Consider the following 25,356-nt stretch of genomic DNA (forward strand, 5'->3'; position numbering starts at 1 on the left):
AGAGAAATTACTTATTTGAAAATTGTTAAAGGCACAGCAGCCAGACTAGCAAGTGTAGCAGTAAAAAGCTGGAAGTAAAAGAGGAACAAAAAAAGGTGTATTCTGGTCAACAGAATCAATTGATGTAAACTCTGTACAATGTACACTACTATCATAGGTAACTGTCCAGAAAAGATAATGAATGTAAGACAAAGACCATTTGGGAGGAAATCGTTGTCTGGTATCTCCATAAAGTAAAATCTGTTTTTGGAGGACTCCACTGAGGTGGAACACAAACTGCCAATAACAGCTTGGATAGACACGTTACTGCACCTTTTCCAACATATGCATGCAGGGCTTACCGTTGCCTGCCTATGACTGCCATCAGTGCTACTTAATCATAAGAATGCTATAAAGGACAAGAGCATCTACCCCACTTGAAGGACTATCACTTTTCTGAATTCCCTCTGTGTTCTGTGTGTGTATGTGTGTGTGTGCTTGTGTGTGTGTGCCTTCCTTGAAATAAGCTAAATAAACACACACATACATAAATAAATGTTTTACAAAGTATTTTCTCTGTTGTCCAGTTCTTCATGAAAGCAAACTTTTATAATCCTTCATTTTATTCTCAAGTCAATCAGGATTTTATTGTTTCAGTTAAAAATTCCTTAAAATATTTTGGCCTCCAAGATTCTTGCCTTCACTAAGCGCCTTTCATTTATATTTCCTTCTAAGGTTGAATATTAGTCATTTGTAACACTTGAAGGACTGATGGCAAACTGTAGGAGCTTGATATATAGAGTCTGAGATCAATTCACTTACACAGTGGAGAAATTTTCTGCAAAACAAATGACTGCTATTTAATGTTACATATTATGTTAACATCGGTATAATCTGTATTTAATGCTATAATATTTCTCATTTTAAAATATGTAATGCTCTTGTATAGATTCATTTTGTAAAGTTATTCACTTCAGTCCAAACTAAAATAAAAAGTGACTTTCTCTAATGAACGTAAAGTTTATCCTTTTACTCTATGCTTGACTATTTCCATGCCCTTGAATATAAATAAACAAGAGTATATCTACCATATCCATGCAAATGCTTTTAAATCAATCTGTGTTGAACGAATTTCTATTATTCAGGTAGACATTCAGCCCATCTTACCTTTTGGTGATAAAAATGAAGAAACTATCTGACTCAAGAGCCTCTTTTTTTGTTCTTGATTAACAAAGTTAGAAAATAAATACTTCTCTCTTTTACATCTTTCTGTGCTAAATAAGTAATAGACCTACCTATTAAATGTATTTTACTTAAGGTCTGGATAAGATAATTAACTTACTTTTTTAAGTTTCTATTTTTTAATAACTTGAATTTAAACTAAATATTCCTAAATCTAAAGCCATCATTTGCTTTAAATCAACTGAATATATTATAGGATTTTTTTATTAGTTGTGTCATTCAACAAAAATAAATAATAGGAACAAAAATTCTTAGTTTTCTAAAGAAAGCAGTTGCTGATTTTTACACTACATTAAAAAATGGGTACATGAAGTTACAAACAGAGACTATTTCTTTAAAGATTTACTTATGTACTTGAAAGGCAGAGTGACTGAGAGAGGGAAAGACAGAGAAGGAGATCTTCCATCTACTAGTTCAGTCCCTAAATGGCCACAATGGCCAGGAATGGGCCAGGCCAAAGCCAGGGGCAAGGAACTTGATCCAGGTCCTCCATGTAACGGCAGAATCCCAAGTACTTGCAAGGGCCATCCTCTACTGGTTTCCCAGTCACATTATCAGGGAGCCAGATCAAAAGTAGAGCAACTAGGACTTGAACCTGTGCTCCCATATGGGATGCCGGTGTCTCAGGCAGTGGCTTAACCTGCTGTGACACAAAATTGAAGATTTCTAATTACAACACAGTCATCTTTCCCATGTTACTTTTGTTTCAATTCTAGTCAAAAATATCAGTACAAGTATGTTTTCCCTTTGTCAAACACTTCAACACATATCAAAACTTTATTCTTCTGGGCATATATCCTTTTACTATGCATCTCTTAAGATAAGCGAGAGGAAGCAAGGTGTCAAATAGACTGTCTTTATTAAGCCCAACTACATCTTCTTAATTTTACCTTCTTGTTTTACTTTTTGAAAAACATATACTTACAAAACAGATGATACACTGTGCATTTACTCCCCATGTAGGATCTTTGTCCTTAATGTGTTGTACTATGCGAATTAACGGTAAAACTAGTATTCAAACAGTACTTTATACTTTGTATGTCTGTGTGGGTGCAGTCTATTGAAATCTTTACTTAGTATATAATAAGTTGATCTGTATATAAAGATAATTAAAATGAATCTTAATGAACATGGGATGGGAGAAGGAGTAGGAGATGGGATGGTTTGCGGGTGGGAGGGTGGTTATGGGGGGAAAACTGCTATAATCCAAAAGTTGTACTTTAGAAATTTATATTTATTAAATAAAAGTATTAAAAAAACAGATGATCAAGGTGATTTTTCAAATCGATTGTTCGGCAAAGAAACACATGTATAGAAAACAGAAGTAGAATAAAAGTGACTTGGAGTAACATATTTAATCTTCCAACATATTTAGTCTTTCAACAACTCACTTTGTGAGGAAAGAATGATGAAAATTCAATGGAAGAATGAAAAATTATAGAACGATAGTATGGAAAATGGAAGAGTATGAAAAACCTAATTAGGTATCAAGTTAATTTCCATACTACATGAACTTGGCAGCTCTCACTGGAATGTTGTGGGTTTATTACTAAGAGGTCAGAATGCTACTAGTGTGGATGACATGTAATGTATTTGGAATTGTTTATATAGCTAAAATTTAATTTTTTTCATTGATTAATATGTATGATATGTATAATTTTTTATTTAGGATCACATGTCTAATCATTATATTGCCATTTATCTGAGAAATATATGGATAGCCACAAATATTAATGTTTATTATATGAATAATATACATAACTGTACAAATGCACTTGAATGTTCAGAAATGTTTAGAAAAATATACAACTTAGGTATTATCAAAATTGATCTTATAACATATAACTTTTAAATGCATGAATATATCAGTATTCAGTATTTGTTATAATTTATGGATATAAATGTATAACATTTAAAGCATCATACCTTTGAGTGTCTCCAACTAACACAATTTTTCATGTTTTCACTTATTTTCATAGTCTCTCAGAAATCTGTTGAATGACCATTATTTTTATTTTCTAACAGGAAGCTGAATCGAAAGTGAGGTAGCAAGGATTCAAACAGGCAATCTGTCTGGTCTGAGATGTGGATGCTTCAAGCAGCAGTTTATTCTGCTGCACTGCAGTACCCACCTTCAGTTGTGAATCTTTAAACACCATATCAGGCTCATTTAAATCATTAATCACACTATACTAAAACATTTTAAGTGTTTGACTCCTATAGCAAGAGTCTCTTACTAATCATTGCACACTCTCTTCTATGAGCCTTGTATGATGCCTCAATAGAAAAAGGGTATTTTGCTCAACAGAACAACATTTGTTTGTGACTTATTATGAACTCTAAGGTAATATGAATTTTAGTTGTGGAGACAACTCCTTTTAAGGTCAGAAAATACAGTGTTCTTTTTTTACGAGGTTCTGGACTTAGTTGAAATATAAGGGCAATTTTGTGGAATATTCTTCAAACTTTAAATACCTATGAGGTAAGATTTTTTTTTCTTAAAAAAAAAATGCAGGCATTTGGCTTAGCACTTGGAGTGTCTGAGTTCAATTCCAAGATCTGCTCTGGATTCCAACCTCCTGCTAATGCACACACTGAGAAACAGCAGTGATGGCTCAAGTAGTTGGGCCCCTGCCATTCACCTGGGAGATCTGCTTTGACTACCAGCTCCTGGCTTTGGCTCGACCCAGCTCTGGCCATTGCAGGCATTTGGGAAATGAAGTAGCAGATGGGAGCTCGCCGGGTCTCTCTGCCTCTTCAATAAATACAAAAAAGATAAATCAGGAAAATATAACATGTGAAGTAAAAACCAAGCTGATAAAAGCCTCTGGAGAAGACTATAGTTTAAGTATTAATTTGTGATGTATGATTAGAAAATTTAATAAATTGAGCTTAACTCCTTAGTTTTAAAAATTTTTGAATAAATACATTATATGGCTTATTACATCAGTTTAGATATTATGTATATTATATATACTAAAGGAAGAAATAATCTGTATCTGAATAAAATACATCCCAGCAAGAACTGAGTCATAACACTACTGCTATCTGAAGCTAATATTTTCTAACAGCAGGAAATCAACCTAAGCCCTACAAAAACTGTTTTTTTTATGTGAAAATAGAATTCAACAAGTAACAAAGTTGTATTGAATACCAGGGAGAGAAATACAGGTTTTTTTTTTAAGATTTATTTATTCATTTGAAAGTCAGGTATACATCCATCTATCTATATAAGTATTAATTTGTATATTTGTATTAATTTGTTTAGATAGATAAAATGTAGCAACTCCTTATTCTTTACTCATATCCTTGGGGCTTATATGCCAAGATAGACAATTGTGAGTCAAGAATATTGATCAAAGATCAATCAGAAGTATCAGGGAGAGGACATAGATATAGATGGGGATGGAAGGAGACACACAGAGAGAGAGATCTTCCATCTGCTGGTTCACACCCCAAGTGGCTGCAATGGCCAGCGCTGGGCCAAGCAGAAGCCAGAAGCCAGGAGCTTCATCTGGGTCTCCCACATGGGTGCAGGGGTCCCAGCACTTAGGCCATTTTCTGCTGCTCTCTCAGGTCATTAGCTGGGACCTGGATTGGAAGTAGAGCAGCCAGGAAGTGAACTGGCACCTATATTGGGACACTGGCTTCACAAGTGGCTGCTTTACCTACTACAATGCTGGCCTTGAAATACAGTGCATAAGCATGACTAAATACAAATTTATATTTCTCTTGGCCTAATTTGAAAGCCATTATGTATCATGAATTTTAAATATATGTATTTATATACTTGTATTTTGGAAAAGTGGTTCAAGTGATTAAATCTTTTCAATATTTCAAAATACAATAATTTTAAAAATAATATTTACCTACTAGAATAGAAGTATACTTGGGTAAAACACTATCATGCTAAGTTCCTTGTTTGTACTTACTAAGCAGAGGCATCTTTGTTCATCTATGTTTTATATTTGTATTGCACTGGCATCATCATTATTTAATAATGTTAATAATTAAGAAAATCAACCCAAGAAAAGATATTTTAAACTTGCTTTATGAGTGGCAGAGATATGTAAAGAAATCTCCCACCAGCTGGTTCATTCCCCAAATGCCTCACAACACCCTGGGATGGGGCAGGCAGAACCTGGGAACCAGGAACTCAACCCTGGTCTGCCACATGGGTGGTGGAACACAATTACACTAGCCAGCATCCCATGTCTCAGGGTCTGCATTGGCGGGAAGCTGGAGCCAGGAAGCAAACTCAGGCACCTGGATGTGAGACACTGGCATCTTAACCACTAGGTAAATGTCCTCTCCCTGATACTTCTGATTGATCTTTGATCAATATTCTTGACTCACAATTGTCTATCGTGGCAGATAAGCCCCAAGGATATGAGTAAAGAATAAGGAGTTGCTACATTTTACTTGTCTTCATTAGAAATATAAACTGAGTTATTTTGGAAATGAAGCTAATGTACACATAAAAATAAAACCAACAGTTAACTTGTAAGAAAATCAGTTAAAATAACTGATTGATTCAACTAGTTGTGGTACTATGCGGATGGATTGTAAATAAGCTAAATTCTCCCTTTGTAGTTCAAGAGAATGTTTGTTACTTATTTATTTAATGCTATGAGACATTTTATCCCAGTATTACATACATTACAAAGACTAGAACTGAAAGCTATTATTTTTAACTTCAGATTGTCCAAGAGAATCCATTAAAAATCAAAAGTACTACCTGCTTCTAAATCAAACCTGTCAAATCTCTAATACAAATGAAGTAAAAATGCAATAATCTTTGATGAAGAAGATGATAAGCCACCTATAATTTAAATTTGCTTAAACTGATTATTTAATCTACAACAAATAGAATTATCAAAGGAGAAAGTCTAGGCTTTAAATTGGACCCTTAAAGTGTGTGTGTGTCCACATTTTTCAGACTGTAACTGAATTGTTAATGACAGATGACTTTTACAGATAGGATATTTCATAAGCCACCTATAATTTAAATTTGCTTAAACTTATTATTTAATCTACAACAAATAGAATTATCAAAGGAGAAAGTCTAGGCTTTAAATTGGACCCTTAAAGTGTGTGTGTCCACATTTTTCAGACTGTAACTGAATTGTTAATGACAGGTGACTTTTACAGATAGGATATTTCTCCTACAATTAAGCTACCTAGAAGAAAAAAAATCAAAGCTTAATATTCAGTTAACTAATGTGTTCTTTTTTGTATGAGGCATGGTATTCTACAGCCCTAATATAGTTAAACAGCTGAGAAATGGATATAATATGAATCGGTTGTCTAAAAAGAAATAAAAATAAAATATCCATGTACACAGTCATTAATATGCTTAATGATATTTTTAAAATATAGAAAAAATACATTTATATTTATTGTTCTGCTTAAATACTTGTGCTGTGAAATTAAAAAGATATGAATTTGATTCCTGACATGAATGTTTGCTATCTTTGTACCTTTAGACAAGTCTCAATTTCCATTTTTTCACATGGAGGTGATTAGAATACCTCATCTCACAGGAGCATAGATACAAACAGATATTAATAACTAAAGAAGAGAGGAAGCTTTTGGTTAATTTGAACCAAACTAAAATACATGATGATTATCAAGTGTGCAAAAAGTAATTGTTTTGGTTGGTTAATTTGACATTGATATTTGAAACGTAAATTTTCTTTAGATAATTGACTCTGGATCTTTCAATTACTATGAATTTATTAGTCTTTCAAATAAGCTTACCGAGTAAATCACATCTAGAAGAGCTAAGAAAATGCTACTGACCTTTTGGTCATTTAACAGTTTCCAACTTTTTCTGTTTATCTTCAGTTGCTTCTTAAAGAAGAAAATTCTGCTCCATTGATTTTCTTCATAAGATAGCTTAAATTGCATTATTCATAGTAGTTCCAAAACATTCATGTTATTAATAATAAAAAACACTGTATCTAGAAATTATCTTTGGAAAATAAATTAAGATTTATTTTTAAAAAGGTTTAAGAATTTACTCTGCAGAAAGAATATATGACTCTGGTAGAAGAGAAAAGAACAAAATCTGTAGACCAATAGCTGTGCCAGATAAAATGACATCTATGCAAATTGAAAATCTTAATGATTTTTAGAAAAGAACATAATTTGAGATACATAAAAAATCTCATTCAAACAAACACAATCGGAGTTTGCTGGCTTTTAGACTATTTCCTTGCTTTTAACCAAAAGTGTTAGTTTATATTTTGAAAACAGCATGACCTTTGAAAGTGTGTTTGTTGAGCAAAAGTTTGCAACACCATTCCATTAATCTATTAAAAGCCTAATGTGTTAGACATTTTTAGCAGGAGAGCAAACACCTTTAAAATAAACAGGAGAAATATAATTTTCTGTAAATAAGCAAAATGTAAGTTCTACAAATTGTAGTGTTTATAGAATACTAAAACTTTACATTTAATGTATTTTGGGGTCCTAAATCAGAGAGGCATGTTACTAAAGTTAATATGACTATACAACTGTCCATAAAGTATTTCTTCCAAACAAACTTCTTGGATTCAAGACATCTCTATTTTGCAATACAGCAGAGTATTTTCGTGAAATTTCAGTAAAGTTTAGATTGCAACATAAAAGCAAACATAGGAGATATATCGAACAGACGAGTTACCATATGTTATAAAAATGTAATATTGTCTTATAAAATTTAGGATTAATTCAGAAAATTAGTTAATTAGTATTTGTAAGTCCTTAATTTATTCAGAGTCACCATTTTGCTTTTAATTCATTGCTTGGTATTTACTATTCAAATATAAACTTTGGAACTTTCAGGCTTTATGATCATTAGACATTTAATATTTTTAATTCTATAAGCTCCTTTATTATGGCAAAATATGTGACAGTATGATATAAAGAAAGACACATTAACCAGGAAATCCTAAATTCTATTCCAGACAGTCACTTTTTAGCATTTGTGACCTTGGGCAAGTCATGCTAAAAAGAATGGAACCAGGGGTGGGCATTTGATACAGCTATTAATACGCTGCTTGTGAGACCTGCATCCCATATTGGAGTGTCTGCGTTTGAGTCCTAGTTCCAGCTTCCTGCTAATTTGCTGAAAGGCATCAGGTAATGGACAGTTCAAGTACATTGGTCATTGCCCACCACGTGAGAGACCTGTATGTAGCTCCTCGCTCCTGACCTGGTCTGGCCCAATTCTGGTGGTTAGGAGCATTTGGGGAGTGAATCAGCAAGTGGATTCACTCTGTCTCTCTCCCTTCCTGACTTTCAAATAAATGGATAATTTAAAATATTTAGGGAAAACAATAGAACCATCTGGAAAGCAAAACACCTTAAGCAGGTATATGTTATAGTCTACACTAAAAAAAAATCTGTTTTATCAAATTACTTCAGAAAAAGTATAAGTTATGCACAAAGACAAAAAAAAGATTATCTTCTCACCTGAAAAAGAATAATCAAATAAACTAGAAATTCCAGGATATTACATAATGCCTAAGAATTGAAATAACTCCAACTGTCTCCATTTGGAACCACTAATAATAATAATAGAAAGAAAACCCTCACAGCAAACAAATTAAGTATTTTTTTTTACCAACATATTGCTATTTGTGAGGTATCTGAACATACTGCTAATTTAGTCAAGTCTGCATATCTCATCACAACTTGCATCTTTTTCTGCAGAGAAGTGTTACCCCTAACTTGTATTCCATGTCTAAGTCTCCTATTTCCTTCATCAAAATTTCAAGTTATTACATAACTTCCAAGGTAAGCTATCTACAACCAGTAACCCAGTATACATAACATGGTGTAAAGCTCATGGAATTTGAACTTACTCCTAGTTAAATTGGTGACCTTAGCCAGTATAGATTAGCCTGATTCTTCATTTGGAAAAAAGAAATGGAAAAACTGAAGGTGAGGAAGATAAAAATGTACACATCACCTAATTCACAGAGTAGTTTTAAGTATTAAGAAAAAAAATCGCTGGCGCCTCGGCTCACTAGGCTAATTCCGCCTGCGGCACCGTCTCTGCTGTGGCCCGGGAGTGCAGTGGAGGATGGCCCAAGTGCTTGGGCCCTGCACCCACATGGGAGACCAGAAGGAAGCACCTGGCTCCTGGTTTCGGATGGGCGCAGTGCGCCGGCCACAGCGGCCATTTTGGGGGGTGAACCAACAGAAAAAGGAAGACCTTTCTCTCTGTATCTCTCTCTCTGTTCAACTCTGCCTGTCAAAAAGAAAAAAGAAAAAAAAGCACATGGCCAGTGTTGTGGCATAGCCGCCACCTGTGATACTGGAATCCTACATAGACACCAGTTCCTGTCCTGGCTGCTCCACCTTTGATCCAGCTCCCAGCTCCCAGCTCCCTGCTAATGTGCCTGGGGAAACACCAGAAGGTGCTCCAATTATTTGGGCCCCTACCATCCAGGTGGGAGACCAAGATGAAGCTCCTAGTGCCTGGCTATGATCTGGCTCAGCCCTGGACATTGTGTCTACTTGGGGAATGAGCAATCAGACAGAAGACACTCTCTTTCTTTCTGTCTCTCCCTCTCTCTCTGTAACTGACTTTTAAATGAGTAAATAAATCTTTAAAAGAAAAAGAAAAAATCATAAATATCAGTTTCATGTAGAAGAATTACAATTTTAAGGAAATCTTACAATAGGGATAATGTTTGTCTTTTATATTCAGTAGCACTTTGGCAGAATATGTGTCATCATTTATATTTTTAAGTCTACTAATTATCTCCTGAGATTCATTAAAGAAACTGAACAAGGTTTGCTTCTCTGACAACAAAAGATATTTTTGTCATACCTTCTAATAATCCAGTTCTTCCAAGGGAAAACGAAGTGTGACCTCCCAAAGGGTAGAACTATTCACTCCATGTGGTTAACTACTATCATAAAACTCTTTTTACAGAAATGCTCGAATATAATCCAAATAAAATGATAATCCTGAAAGCTCCTGAAGTTCTGGGTTACAAGCATTTTCAGGACTGACCCAGAGCAATACACTTTACTTTATTATTTAACAGTCTATATCTAACAGCCAACCCATAGTCGTAATAGATTTTTTTTTTTTCCTCTGAAACAAGCTCCCTCCAGACCTCGTCTCTCAAATATTTTTGTCTTCACAGAGAAGAAAATTCTCAGAAGTCTAACTCTGGTTTCTGAGCCTACTTTAAATTAGAATCAAATCCTATTTTTTTTCCATCATAGTACGCCTACCTTGTTCAATTTGATTACATCCTTATTATCTAGTCCAGTACAGCTCCGTATCACTGTTATCACATGTTTTCAATCTCTGAGGCTAGAGATGTTATTTTAATTGTGCCTCATAAGATTCAATGAGTGCTAACTCAAACTTTCTAATACAAATTTCTAAGTCTTAAAGGATTAAATGTAGCACCTTGTTATTTTTTCTTTAAAAAGTCTCACCGGACCAAAAAAAAAAATAGATTCCTGGTATGATATTCGTTCCCTAGCTAATGTGTGCACTAAGAACAAGGATCTAGTGCTGCTTCTGACACTTAAAAAATGTGTGACCCTAAGAAAAAAAAAAAAAAAAAACTTGTCTGTGTCTCTTTCCTCATGAGCCAAAAGGTGTATTTGCAATATCTGTTTCACAGAACTGTGAGATTCAGATGAAATAAAATCTGGAGTACATTAAAATGTACTAAAACTATTTTCAAATTATTATGTAATCATTCATACAGTTAAAAGTAGTAGTATTCAGGTGGGTGTTGCAACACAGTGAATTAAACTGCTGCTTGGGATGACTGTATTCCATATCAGAGTGCCATTTCAAGTCCTGCCTGCTCCACTTCCAATGCAGCTTCTTTTTTTTTTTTTAAGATTTATTTTATTTATTTGAAAGACAGAGTTACAGAGAGAGGTGGAGACAGAGAGAGAGAGAGGTCTTCCATCCGTTCACTCCCCAGATGGCCGCAATGGCCCGAGCCGCTGCCAGGAACCAGGAGCTTCTTCCAGGTCTCCCACATGGGCGCAGGGGCCCAAGGACTTGGGCCATCTTCTTCTGCTTTCCCAGGCCATAGCAGAGAGCTGGATCATTAGAGGAGCAGCCGGGACTAGAACCGGCACCCACATGGGATGCTGGCGCTTCAGGCCAGGGCTTTAACCCGGCCCCCCAATCCAGCTTCTTGCAGCCTGGGAGGAGATAGATGATGGCTCAAGTGCTTGGATCTCTCCCACCCAAGTGGGAAACCTGAATGAAGTTCCTGACTCCTGGCTTGGCCCAGCCCTGGCTGGTGTGGGCATTTGGGGAGTGAACCTGATGATGAAGATTGATCTTTCTCCCCGTCTCTCTCTGTCCTTCTGCTTAACAGCAAGTACGTAAAAATAAATGTAGACATTAAACAAAAAGGGTATTGCCTTTCCTAGTTACTATCATATTATAGCAATATTATTAGTAATCATAAGTACATTTATTATACATTACATGGCATTATCTTCTAGTTCTATTCAATCTTCACTGTTGTTTCTTTAAAACCTAATTTATCATGAAAATTACAATTTTGTACAGTTGCACAAAATTTTTCTCTAATTAAACAAACAAAAAATCTCAGGGGGGCATTTAGCCTAGCAGGTGAGATGCTGGTTAAGGGGAGGGCATTTGGTGCAGCAATTAAGATACCACTTGGGACACCCACATCCCATAGTGGAGTGCCTGAGTTCTAGTCCCAGCTCTGCTCCAGATTCCAGCTTCCTGACAACATGCGCCCATGGAGACATGAGGAGATTACTCAAGATCCTGCCACCCATGGGAAAGACCTGGATTCAGTTCCTGGCTCCCAGCTTCAGTCTGACCCGGCCCAATCTCAGCTGTTCAGAAATTTGGGTAGTGAACTAGCAGATGGGAAATCTCCCTCTTTCTCTCTTTAAAAAAGAGTAAAATAAATAAGATTCTTAAAAAAAAAAAAAAAAGATGTCATGCCCCAAACCAGAGCACTTGGGTTCAGTTCCTGATTTCAGTTTCTGATTACAGGTTCCTGTTAATGCATACCCTAGGAGACACCAGTAATGGCTTAACTATTACATTCCTGGCACTCTGGATTTTCTTCCCAGCGTCAGGCTTTGGCCCAGTCATTGTGGGTATTTGGTGAATGAATCAGCAGATGAAACTATGTGTGTGTGTGTGTGTGTGTGTGTGTGGGCGCACGCGCGTGTACATGTGTGTCTGTCACTCAAATACATAAATAAAATATGAAAAAATTAACTCTCTTAACATGTATTCATATTCACTCCAAATGACACCATTTAAAACAATGTTTGTGGCATTTCTAATAGTTGCTAGATCATTATAAAAATTTTTCTCATATTTTTTCCAGGTATGACTCTAAGGAAGTTTTTTTTAATACTGTACTGTTTTATGCTTTTTATTTTAATGGTGTTGTGAATTAAATCAACTGTTTCTCATTGTCTCAAAATATGAAAAGCACATATTCATAGAACTGATATTTCTTTTGATAGAGTGGGTTTCCTTCTCTCATCTTTGAAAACAGAGTCTCAGATGTTTTGTATTTTTCATCTGCTTCTTTTGGTTGGTTTATTTCTTGTATTTCTTTTTTTGTATTTTTTAGAACATGCACCTCCAAAAATAATAAGTGGTATTTAGGATGCTATACATGATTCCTCGGGCACATGGAAACAGTCTATGCTTAGCATTATTAAATAATGTTAAGAGTAATGAAGCCCAAGGCAACATTGGCAGACACCCAAGTTCATTTAGCACTTAGGAAAAAAAAAAAACATTTTAATCCAATTGGCCCTTTAGCTCACTGGGATCCTCACGTTGCCACCAAAGTATGTTGTTGCTATTAAAGTAACAGAGTTCAGAAAAGACTAATACAGTTTCATTGGGAGGGTGGTGGCTTCTGAATCCCAATGCCACAATTAAGACATGAATACGGATTTGAAGTGACAACTCTTTCATTTGTTTCCCTAACCCTGCCAGAGCAACAGTGTACTTCCTAACAAACACAGTTTAAGCACTTACACTTAACTTATTTCAATAGCTGTTTTCAATGTTGTCTGTTTTAATCTGACACTGGTTCTATACCAAGATGAGTTGTGCATAAAGAACTTTAACTATGAAACTCTTCCCAGATTGCTTGTGAATGAAAGGATCACTACATTTAAGGGGGCTATCTGCTGTATTCTAATACAAAAATCTAGGTGTGATGAAAGTAGTTAGCATGGTGTCTACTTCATTGTCTGTTACCACTTTGAGGGTTATGTTAGTGAACACCAAACATAAAATAACTTCTATCAATTCTTCTGTTGTTACTCTGCAAATGTCAAACACTAAAAGAAGGTCTTCAAATAGCCTAAGTGAAAAGTTAATAGGCAATTTTTTGAAATCTGAATGATTAACAGATATGTTCATTGATAATATTTTAAAAAACTAATAGGGTCAAAAATCTATTTTATGCTAAAACTGCTCACAACTTTTGGATCTGTTTGAAAATGTAAATATATATGTGGGTGGGTGGGTGGGTGGGTGTATAAATTATTGACACTGTATGCCCAATGGTTGAATTTTCAAAATGGTTTAAATGCATATAAAGTCAATTCAACAGAATTCACAATAAAATTCACAAGAAATTAATTATTATTCCAATCTGCAACTTCAACTAACAGTCACATCACATTTTACAACCAATGTTAATATCAAAATGCAAATAGTAGTACACTATTTTATTTTAAAAATCTCATTCTTTGCAAAATACCTAAATTGAATCTCTTAAAAAGACGTCAGTTACCCATGGCCTATTTCCCCATTTTCATGCTTGTTAATCAGACTAGGAATTAGCCTCTTTCTTCAAAGTGTGGCATCTCCATGCCCAGGAAGCTTCTCAGAAATGCAAAATTTCAGGCCTCACCTAGATTCTACTGAATCAGAATCTGCATTTTAAAAAGATTTCCAGAGGACTGGTCTGCACATAAAAGTTTGACAAGCAAGGGAAGACTATAACTTCCTAGAAATTGGAGTTTAAAATAACAAGCCATTAGTAGCAATGGTGATTGATTAGAAATTGTGTACTGACTTTTTTTCTTTCTGAAGTGCTTTGACTCTGTTACAGTGACCCAGATATTCACTTTTGGAGCATTCGTCTTGCATGCCCATATTTATTTACTCTTGTATGCAGTGCTGGAGCATTCACAGCATTCACAACATGTAGGATACTCAATGTATTCAAATTCCCTCCCCTAAATAATCTCGCTTTGCATGCATTCATTAGACAAGGGCCAGCACATGGTAGCTGCTTCATTTCAGGGATGTTGGAACTGAGTTCCTGGACTAAAAAAAGTTGTTGTAGACAAGGAAAGCAGTAAGAACTGTGGAGTCTGACTAGCGGTTAAAAGGTCAGTGTTCAGCTGAGCAAATTCTTTCCTGATCTAAAGAAAAAGACAATGAAAATCTTGCCTGAAGACCACAGAATCAGCTACCATGTAAAGATTTTATCTTACTTGTGTATGTGTGTTTATTACCTATTTCTAAGCTACTCCTTTAAAAATGTAACATAATCACGTTTTAGAAGATTTTTGATCCTTATAAACTATCAAGCAACCACCAAATAGCACTTAAGATATTCTAAATATACCATATTAGATGTGTGAGAGAGAAGCCAGCCCAGGAAGTTTCAAAAAGGTTGCAAATTTCACACTAAATTGAAAGCCAGGCCCTATCACCTAACACTCTGACAGTTCCCTTTCTTCTCCATTTGATTTCTTCTACCCTCCCTATCTCCTTTCTCACAAAGCAGAATAGTCTAAGGTTATTCCTGAAAGAAAGAAAGCTTTGCTCTGGCCTATTTTGCTTGACTACCTTTGCCTGATCCATATCCCTAACACACACACACACACACACACACACACATATATATATATATACTACCTGACACAGGGAATCTAGATTATGTAGCATGCACATCAAATTTTAGAAATTTCACTCCATATTTTCCCCAAATTATATTTAAACCTTTGGGGAAATGTACAGTTAAGTCTTTAAGGTAACTACACATTTATAAAAATAAAATAATCCTTCCAGGAATGTGTATTCCTAGCCATCTTCAGTAAATGGGCAGTCTCAGTCACTCTTTAGAAGTTAAAATATTTATATTATTTAATGCATTGATATTTTTGTCTGTTCATTTGGCCTCTAAGTCAGGATAGCATTTTATAGTTTTATAACACAATATGCACAATGTAGGTGCTTTTAATGATGTTGATTCAAGTTTGGATAAACAGTACTTTTTATATCTGAGTAAGACTGGAAAATTATGAAGATTAGTAAAACCAAAAAATAAATAAGTCTTGCATATGTTTAACTTTCTGATAAGATACAAAACTAGTATTGCGTTTTACCCACTCTAATTAAAAAGCCATAAATGATGTTATTTTGGAATTCTAAATACACTAGAAAGTAGGGAATAGGTATATTGTGGAGTAAATACAGTATCACCATTACAGGATACCTTACATGAATTCCCAGAGCACTCATTTCACATCTCTGACCTTAATTTTCTAATTTGTAAACTGACAAGGTTGGACTCAATAATCTTTTTGATTCCTTTCACTTCCAGAAATATATACCATACTTCATGTAATATAATGTGTGCAGAGTGACCCTCTATACATATTTACCAAATTCAATTTAATGTGACTACTTATTACTTTATTGTTTTTGTTCATTGTCTTTGCCAAGAATATAAGCTTTTCAATGAACGTACTCCCTTGAACTTCTTTAAGGGCCACCCTTCACAACCTAGCCTAATTCCCACTTCTAAGGTATTGCAAAATACTGGGCAAGCCAAAGACTTTAAGTCATTGATGGTTAATGAATCAAGGCAGTGAAACTGGTAATATTTGCAGAGCCATGTGACAAGGAAAGAATGTGTTGTATGTTCATTATATTTTGTAAAACAGGATCATCTTTTCATTGGAAAGGGCCTTGAAATAACTTTCAACTCCTTCATTTTACTTATGAGAAAATTGTAATCCTGGGAGGCAATGTTATTTGCTCAAGGTCACTCTCTATATACTAACCAAATGGGAGTCATAAAATATCTTATGTTCACATAACATAAGTACACCCTCCGCTCTCACTTACCTGACCTGAAACATCTAGTAAAAGAGAGTTTATAACCTTGAAGACAATAAACAATGACTTGCATATTGCAAGCCCAAGATCTTTTAGATTAGTATAACACAAACCTATAGGTAATTGATTACCAAAGATCTGTTGCTTCAAAAATGACATGTCAGAAGAAAAGTACTACTTAAAAACCATTGACGAATATTTTCTAAAATAAATTATATATTAAAATATAGATATCCTAAAATAAAAATGAAACAGACTATAATGCTAAATATTTCCTACATTAAGTAAACTTCACGGAATGTCATTATTATGGCTTATAATTTGAATTATTCCTACAAATAAAATGAAGCAAATGCATAAGTGTCTGTAAGTCTGTGTAACTATGTTAGCCATCCCATTATTTTATCATATACTTTTTATGGGACTAGTGTACAAAGACACTAAATAGGAGGAGAATATAAAGCAATTAGCTACTTAACTGAAAAACATTTTAATATATTTCAATAAATTCATCTTTGAGATTTTTATTTTTTAATCCAAGACATCATATTTTTTTTTTTACTTTTACATTCAGAACTTTGATGAAAGGTATTCAAAGAAATGAGAGGCAAGACTGGGTGTGGAGAAATGTCCTGGCTTACAGATTGAAGACCCTCAATCCTATTGAGGCATCCCTCTAACTATTTGGAAAAGCCTTATCAGATTTTATCTGTCTGACCTTTTGTCTCTCCAGTTGATAAAATCCACTTTTATGCCTTCTATTCAATGTTTTCAATGAAATGAAAATAATATAATTATTTTGTAATGATGTAAAGCTATAGAATATTGTACACACTGAAAGTGTTAAGTAGGAGAATGAATAAAACAAAATGAATAGAATATAATAAAAGCATGGAAGAAACAATGTTTTATTTTCATTTACTATGAAAACAGTTACTGAACTGTAAAAATCAGTTCAGACTTCAATTTGTATTCCATTCACTTAAAAGTTTTTAAAAAGAAATGAGTTTTTCTTGTTTAATTAAAATCCATCAGCAGATTAGTTTTATTATCATTATGCTAAAAGATACATTACATTAATAAAACAGTTTTTATTGAACAGAGAAAAGTCCTCTCCCAGGATTTCTTCTCTTTTTCCTTTTTCCCTCTTCTTGTTTACCTAAATGTACACATTCACCATGTGCAGATTAGGTGGACAAAATCATCCTTTCAGATTTGAGCTGGAAATGACAACTACAGCCATTGTCATCCTTAGTTTCAAAATGTATTATACTGATTCAATACTGAACACATTGGACACAATTAAAAGGACAGTTTAAATCCTTGAACAGTTAAGGATTTTTAGAGTGCAAAAAATAATAGAAGCATTTCATGATTTCTGGCAAGTCACTCTTCTAATTCAAAACCATAATTGAAAAAGACTCTTTTTTCCATTTTTTTTTAGTTTGATAATGAGAATAGTCTTTCCACAGATGTAACTGAATCTCAAGATACTTTTCACCCTAAAATAGCTTTCTTTATGTGATGAACCTGTGCTTTACAATTAATGTTGTACAGGGTATAAACCTTGAGGGGCCATGGCATATAGGTCATTTGATATGACCATATTTTAGGGATGATGCCTTCATGCTGAGCTTCTAGTGAAGAATAACACCATTCTCAAGTATGAGTAGATTAATTGAAACATTGCAAGCCAGTCTCGAATATCAAGGCATCTTACCTAGGTTTCTTCATTCTGGATACTGAATGATCAATAAAGTCTTCAGATAATAGAACTCTGCTCAGACAATGACATGTAATTTGGAATGTTATAATATAAAGTCAATCCAATTAAATGTACTTATATATTTTATTTTTCCCAAAGGTAAAATTTACATATGCCTTTGATGAAAGGACATATCATCCATTTTTACAGCATACTCTTTTTTCCCTCCCCAATTCCCAGTGATGTTGAGTCAACCTCACTGAATGTGGAGAAAAGGACAGTATTAAAATTGTCCCTTTTCTACACACACACACACACACACACAGAGAGAGAAAACTTTCTAAGAATGCAGTTAAAAAGAAAAAAAAAAAAACCAAGGGTTCTTTTGCCACTTAAGACATGGTAACTGTGTGTGTTAGCATGGACACACATTGACTAAGGCCTTAAAATCCTGTTTGTGTATGAGAGGAAATCAGCTAAGGGGGATGCCCTCTCAAAATATTTAAACTTGAGCCAATATGACAATCCCACAAAGCAAAAACAGAGAAAGGGATAAAACTAAGAATTCGTTTACTGGAAACATAAAAAAGAATGACCCATAGGAAGATGACACACCAGAAAGGATGGGATGCAGAGAAACAGTGTCAGGAACGTGCAGTGAGAAATTCAGAAAAGTTGAAAATACTCCCCCAGAGTACAATATTTGAATCCCTAGTTGTAGCCAAAGGGAAGCAGACATTTGCAGGCATAACAAAAAATGCAACAAATCATAGGAATTCCACTAAAAATCTTGTTTGAAATAAAGCATAAGATACATAGAGGCAGCAAGAAATCTTCTTAGTCAAGAAAATTCAACAAATCTGTAAGTAAAATGTAAATAGATGTTGCTTTTTTGCTATGTTTTTCTAAAGCTTCTTTGAGGTCACTGAAGATTCCCAAGGTGGCTAAAGGGGAGGAGGACTTAAAAGGCAGACAGAAGTGCAGAAACTACAGGGTAATGAATACAGGGAAGAGGGGGTAGGGAAAGACTGCAAGAGAAAGGACAAAGGATAGAGAGAAAGCTGCTTCCTAGAGCATAGGGGAGGTAAAAGCCAAGGTTAAGGAACTCTAGTCACTGAGAGTGAACCAAAGTGGATAAGGACAGGAGAAATTATGTAGAATGAAGAAATGATGTGGGGAGGTGTGTAAAAACTGGGCTGAGATGGAGATGAATGTGCCTACAAGTGGCTGAAGGAATGGGGAGCTTCCCGGGCCAAAAGGAGTTGACTCTGTTGGTGGAACATGGCGAATTTCGAAGACTGGGTGAGGAAAGTGAGTAAAATGATAAAAGTGGATACATGGTGTCTAAAGAGACATTTTCTTCCGGGAAGCAGCATTCTTTTATTAGTTCTACTGATTTTCTTTAGGCCCTCTTCCATCAACTGTCCCCTTAGCCAGATGTTACAGCATATCTTGACTTATCTGCCTGCATTCTCTATCCCAATGCATCAGTTTATTCAATGATTCCTTAAAGACAATCAACAATGTTTCTATTGTGTGCCACCTACTGCCCAATTTTCTCACCTTATATTGTTGTTTTAATATAACTATTTGAAAACTCTCCAAAGCTCGTTGGCATCTACAACATACACACATACCTCCTAACTCCATAGCAAGGCATCGAGTTCCCCACACCTGTCTTTACTTGGTCTATGTGAGTCATGACCTTCCAGGTATACTTCCTGGCTTGCCACTGATGAAGAATGTCTAATATTTAAAGTCAGAGAGATGTCTTCTTTATGAACTTCATCTCAACCACTTCGCAAAAATTAATTCCTCCCTCCATTATGCTCAGTTAGAGCATTTATCACCATTGTATCCTAGCTTTATAAGAGTCTCCCAGCTCAAACAGGCTCACGTCACAGTTTTCATGTTCTCTTTTGTATTCATGAAGCCTAACACATTGTCTGGCACAGTGGGTGACTAATTAATGTTTGTGGATCCTTTAGTGAATAAATAAAAAAAGATGACACCACCTTTAAAGTATGCAAAGCAAGATTATTGGAGAGAATTAGCTTTGAAATATTCATTCTCTGAATAATTTCCTTTCCCACTAATAGGAAACGTGGCAGCCATACATATTTCCTCAACGTAGCGCAGAACCAGTGGTTTCTATAAAGTCTCCTTGTGGGTGTACCTTCCCTTGCTGCTCCCCCAAGAATCTTATAAATCCTGGCTGAAGGCTGCTGTGGACTGCTTGCACTGAGAAAAGGAGTATTTTTCTGCTTTCGAAATCCCTTACCAGATTTCTTCCTGCCACCAGCGGTCTGTAAGCCCTCTATCGCGAATTTCTATCTTGCAAAAAACATAAACTTTTGAATATCAAGATCAGGAACCATGTGAAACCTGCAATCCCTTCTGCCAGGGCTTCCAGCCTCTAAAACCCAGCACTATTTGAGCGCCCATCACACTAGCATTCAGGTGATAAAAGGAGGGGCGCTCCTTTCAATCCTTAGCAAATGATTGAGCTCTAGAAAATGAATGTGTTTTGATGCTTGCTCTGAGTTTCCTCCCCATTCCTCTATTTCAAATGCACAGTAACTTTTAGCTTGCTGCCAGCGATATATCATGTGTGGGAAGCTTTCCATCAAAGGTAAAAAGAAAAAGAAGGGGGGGCTACATTTACCACCTGAATTCTTTGCTCTAGTTCCCTTCCCCCCACATCTCCCACCTGCCTCCAAGCCAAACTACAGGAGGTAAGCAGTTTGTTGCAATCCCCCTTGAATGTCATTTCCTTTGGAAGGTAACTCAGCTCCTCCAGGCTCCAGATGCCTCCGTACGCCCTATCTCCGTCCCCTCCCTCTTGCCCTGTGCAACCTTCGCCAACTGCACGCTGCTGCCCTTCTCCCAGAACTAAAGAAAGAATTGGCCGCAATCAGGGGAAACGGATTAGCCTCAAATTCGGGAAAGCAGGTGGCTGGTCCTTAAAACAAGAAGAGCAAGCTCAGAAGGGAAGTCGCAGCAGGCTTCCTTCTTGCAAAAACCTATTCCGGAATCTTCCCAATTTGGCGCTCCGGCCTCTAGAAGTGACTGCGCAGCCTTATAATAAAGAGCACGGTGGCCTCTACCCTGCAGCAGGCACGGCTGGAGCTTTTCTCTGGGCAACTTCCAATTTCCAGTCCCTAGCAGTTAATGGGACTCTCCCCACGACCCCCGCCCCGCGCCTTGGCCTAAAGCTGCACCCCTCCCCCACCGCCCCACAAATCTGGGAAGACAACCCTGCCCGCCTTCTAGAGAGCTTGCTCTGTGCAAGGCAAAGAGACAGCCACGGGCACGTTACGCTGGTCCTCACGTCCTTCTTCCGTACCGCCCGGCGGGAGGGGGGAGGGGCGGGGAAAAAAGAGCGGAAATTTAACACTGGTAACTGTTACTACGGCGTCTGAGAACTTGCCCTCTAAAAAGCAATAAGTAAGTAAATTCACTGTGAATAGAGAAGGTGCAAACTGAAAAGAAGGCAGCGGGGCGCGGGGGGGTGGGATGGGGGGAAGGAGCAAAAGGCAAGACCTCAAATCTGTGTTTGACCTCGGGGTTCAAAACCGACCTCGGCCGGACCCGCACTGCCACCCCGCGCCCCATCATCTTCAAGCCTCCGGCTTCTCCGAGCGCCTTTGGGGAGCCAAGGAGACGCAAGGAGGGGGCCCTGAGCGGGAGCGCGGGAAGGGCCGAAGGGAAGCGAGGGCGGCTGCGCACAGGGAGCGCGCGGGGCAGGGCCGTTCGCGCTCCCGGCCCGGACCCCTCTCGCAGCCCGCCGAGCCGTTCTGCAGCTGACATCATTGCCACAAGGAGGGGCTGCCCGTGCGAAGGCGACTGGAGAACACGGTTCTCGGGCCTCGCTGGCGGAGGCGCTCGCTCGCCGCCTGGCAAGCGTAGTGCGCCGGCAGCGGCGGCGGGGGGAGCCTCAGCTTGCCGGAGCTGCGTGCGGCAGTTCTTAATTTAGCAGAGGGAGAAAGGTATCTTTAGACCTTTGCGCGTCCATCTCTCCAGTCTTTCGTCACCACCACCCGCACTACATCCGCGCTGCCTACGATGAACCAGACAAAGGCAAGAAAGGGGGATACACTATTACTTCCCCTTGCTTTCCAACGCCCCCCAGCCCGCACACACGGAGAGAGAGAGACCAGAACAGCCTCGAGGCTGAGTTTTCCTGCCCTGACTGCGCGAGTCGGCTTCAAACAAGATTAAGAGTGGAATTCCATTGAGTTTTTACCAAGTTGCAAAGGTGCCCGCAAGTACTGCCCCGCCCCCACCCCCTTTGGAATCCCGTCTGTGGCACTTCTATGGGGAAACTAGAGATGAGTCGCTCTAAGTCAGAAGGCGCCGCCGTCCTCTGGGTGTTGCGCCCAGTGTTCGGAACTGTGCTCCGCGCGTTCCTCAGGTTGTTTCCTGGCTGCGGCGCTAAGAGCGCGGCCGCGGCCCCGCCAACACCATCGCCTCCTCCTCACCTTTCTGCCCCTTCCCCGGCTACCCGGATTTTCAAGCACTTAACTCCGACACTTTCCCGTGTACGGAAACAGCGCTAAGGCTAGGTCTAGATCCCATCTCGGGATGTTTCCACGCGAGGAAGGACGCGATTTCTGTTTTGGCTTGTTGTAGTTACCATTTAATTCTCCTCCTTTTGTCCCAGCCCCTCTTCTTTCCTTCCCATCTTTGCTTTGTGGGTGTGTGCCGCAGTGGCGCAACTTTCCAGTCCAGGCTCCGGAGCCAACATTTTGGAAGGGCACCCTGCTCGGAGAGGCGAGGGCCCGCCCGCAGGCGCGCGCGCACACACGCACTCCACACGCGCACCCCAGCGCCCTGCACCCCAAGCCGCAAGGGCGGCCAAAGCAGCGGAGCTCGGAATGAATCATTCTGCAAGCAAAGGGACATTGTGTGAGGCTCTTTTAAAAAGTCTTTGTTGGGAGAGGCTTGGAAGTGGCTCCTGCAACACACTCTTGTGATAGCGACCAGCACCCTGCACCCTGGCGCGGAGGAGGCGGCGATTTGCGGCTCAGCGCTCTCAGCAAGTCTGGTCTCCAGCACGGGGCGTTCTGCCACTGTGCCCTGATAAAGTGTCTCAGGAAACGTACCCATCTGCGGCCACTGGCTTGCAAAAAGTCACCGTTTCCCATAGCACTCTCATTAAGAAGCCTCTCTTCTCGAAAAGGCGCAGTTTTCAGTTTTATGGCTATGATCTTATAAAAAAATTCCTTTGTGGAGAAATGAACTGGTTTTTTTTTTTTTCGGGTCTCTTAGAAAACGCCATATATTTATGGAATAAGTGGGCGGGCTTTGGCTAAGGGATTACCAGTCATTTATTTAGAGCAAGAAGAACCCTTTTACGTTTGGCTACACTCTTAGAAAAAGTCTTTTTTTTTTTTTTCATAAGAAAAGGATGCCGTCTTTGGTCTGCGCGATTAAATGAAGTTGCCCTGTTTTTAAAAAAGATAGGCAGCACTTCCCACACCTACCATCTCCACATCCAGCAGGTGCTGGCTGAACACAGCCCTGTAAGTAGGGCGGGAAGGAAGGGCGGGGAGACGAGTGCCAGTAGGAACAGCCCAGGGGACCCTGCGCGCCCTGTGGCGGGCCGCGCTCTCCTGCGCTGCGCCAAGGTCGGACCCCCAAGAGTGCAAGCCACCCTGGCGGGGATCCAAAGCCGACAACCTCCCACCCCCACCACCTCCAAGAGACCGGGCACAGCGAGGCCCAGCCGCTTGAGGTCCGACGCGGATGCTGGGCTTTGGGCTTCGCCCCAGTGCTCAGACCCCTCCGCCAGGGGAGCCTGGGAGCCTGGGGCATGATTTTACCTCAGCACCTTGCCCCAGTCTTGAGTTGCGCTCAGCCTCGCCAAAGCCGGTTGTTAGGCGTTCAAGGGAAAGACCTTTTGCACAGCCAATGTCGGGGAAATTCATGCGCGGACACTTTTCTGACAAAAGTGAGAGTTTTCGCAAAGTAACCAAGCCGAGCGGTGGCAGTGCCAAAAAGACATTCTCTTAGCGCTCACCCCCGGGATTCGCTGCTTGCCTTCCCTCCGGGGAAGGGAAGGGGGAAGGGAGGACGCTAGAAGCGTGTCTAAAGCCACTCTGTGGTCCTAGTCCAAACCCCAGGCGCAGGCAGCAGGCAGCCTCCGCGCACTGAGTGCGGGACTCATGCCTCCCCCGCCGCAGTCTGTTCTGGCACCCGCACGGGATACTTACTCAGTGAACGAAGCCTCTAGAGTAGAATGAAGAGGGAAACGTAAAGGAGAAAAAAGGCTTCCGCCCGCTCCACGGAGACTGCGATTGCTGTAGCGGGCTCTACCGCCACAGCTCGCAGTCCGCGGAGCAGCTGGTGTCGTGCAGGCTGTTTGTGAGGCTGTCGGGGCCGCCCGGGCTGCCTGGGCTGCCTGTGCCTGCCGCCTGGCTCGCCGCTGCCACTGCCACTCTGCGCACTCTGTTCGCCTCGCCTTCCGCTTTGCCGCGCGGGCCGCTGCGTGCAGCTCTGGCTCACAGCTCCTCCCGCCCTGACAGTTCGCCGACTGCAAGGAGCCAGTGTCGAGCCAGCCCTTTTGAATGGCGAGGGGGAGGGACTAGAGAGAGGGGGAGAAGGGGGAAGGAAGGGGGGTGAGCGAGTGGAAGGAGGGGTGGGGGGAGAAGTGAACCAGTGCCCGGGCTGCCTGTTGGGAGGGGATGGCGCAGCACCAACTGCTGGGTACCCCCCTCTGGTCCCCACTCTCTGCACCCCACATCCCCCACCGCTCCGGGGGCTGCTCCTCCCCGCTGACGGAGAACCGGGGGAGAAGGGCGGGGGCGAGACGGAGGTAAGCTTGGGAAGTTACTGCTCGCCGCCCAGAGAAGGCGGCAGAATGCGTGCAGGCGGCACGCTCGCGTGCGGGACCCGCTGCTGGGGAGAGCGTGCGGCTTTCGGGCTGCCCGCTTTCCTGAGCAGTAATGAGGGCATGCCTTGCTCCCCTAGGTCCTACGCTCAGTGCTCTCGCAGGCCACCCTTGAAGTTTCACTCATTTACATTATCTTCCAGAAGTTTGATTTTTTTTTTTCTTACTCAGCGTGCTTGCTTCTCTCGCCATCCCGCTGGCTGCCCTGACTCCATCCAGCTAAAGAACAAGCATCCAGCAGCACCATTTTCTCATACAAAGGATACTTAAGGCAGACTAGTGGAAGTAGGGGAAGGAGCCGGGCAAAGCCGCAGTTGGAGCTGAGAGGCTGTGTCGGCATAAACCGTACTCAACAGTGAGCGGGTCTGGGACCTGGGTTGTCTTTCCCGAGTGATCGTCTGGGGG

General features: G+C 39.4%; 1 protein-coding gene across 6 annotated transcripts in view; it reads right to left on the minus strand.

The window, feature by feature from the left end:
* The window catches only part of PCDH11X (protocadherin 11 X-linked), a 751,842-nt gene extending 727,219 nt beyond the window's left edge, over positions 1-24,623 (minus strand). For 3 of the 6 annotated variants that reach the window (XM_051827412.3, XM_051827410.3, XM_089324636.1), the window contains exon 1: positions 24,275-24,623. The gene's annotated coding sequence lies outside the window, so the exon portion shown is untranslated. The remainder of the gene's footprint in view (positions 1-24,274) is intronic. The other 3 variants (XM_002720154.5, XM_051827411.3, XM_051827409.3) reach the window with 1 other exon arrangement.
* Between the last annotated feature and the right edge of the window lie 733 nt (positions 24,624-25,356).

Source organism: Oryctolagus cuniculus, chromosome X, assembly GCF_051225735.1.
Source record: "Oryctolagus cuniculus isolate XC-2025 breed Fujian yellow rabbit chromosome X, ASM5122573v1, whole genome shotgun sequence".
In the NCBI taxonomy this organism is placed as follows: Eukaryota; Metazoa; Chordata; class Mammalia; order Lagomorpha; family Leporidae; genus Oryctolagus; species Oryctolagus cuniculus.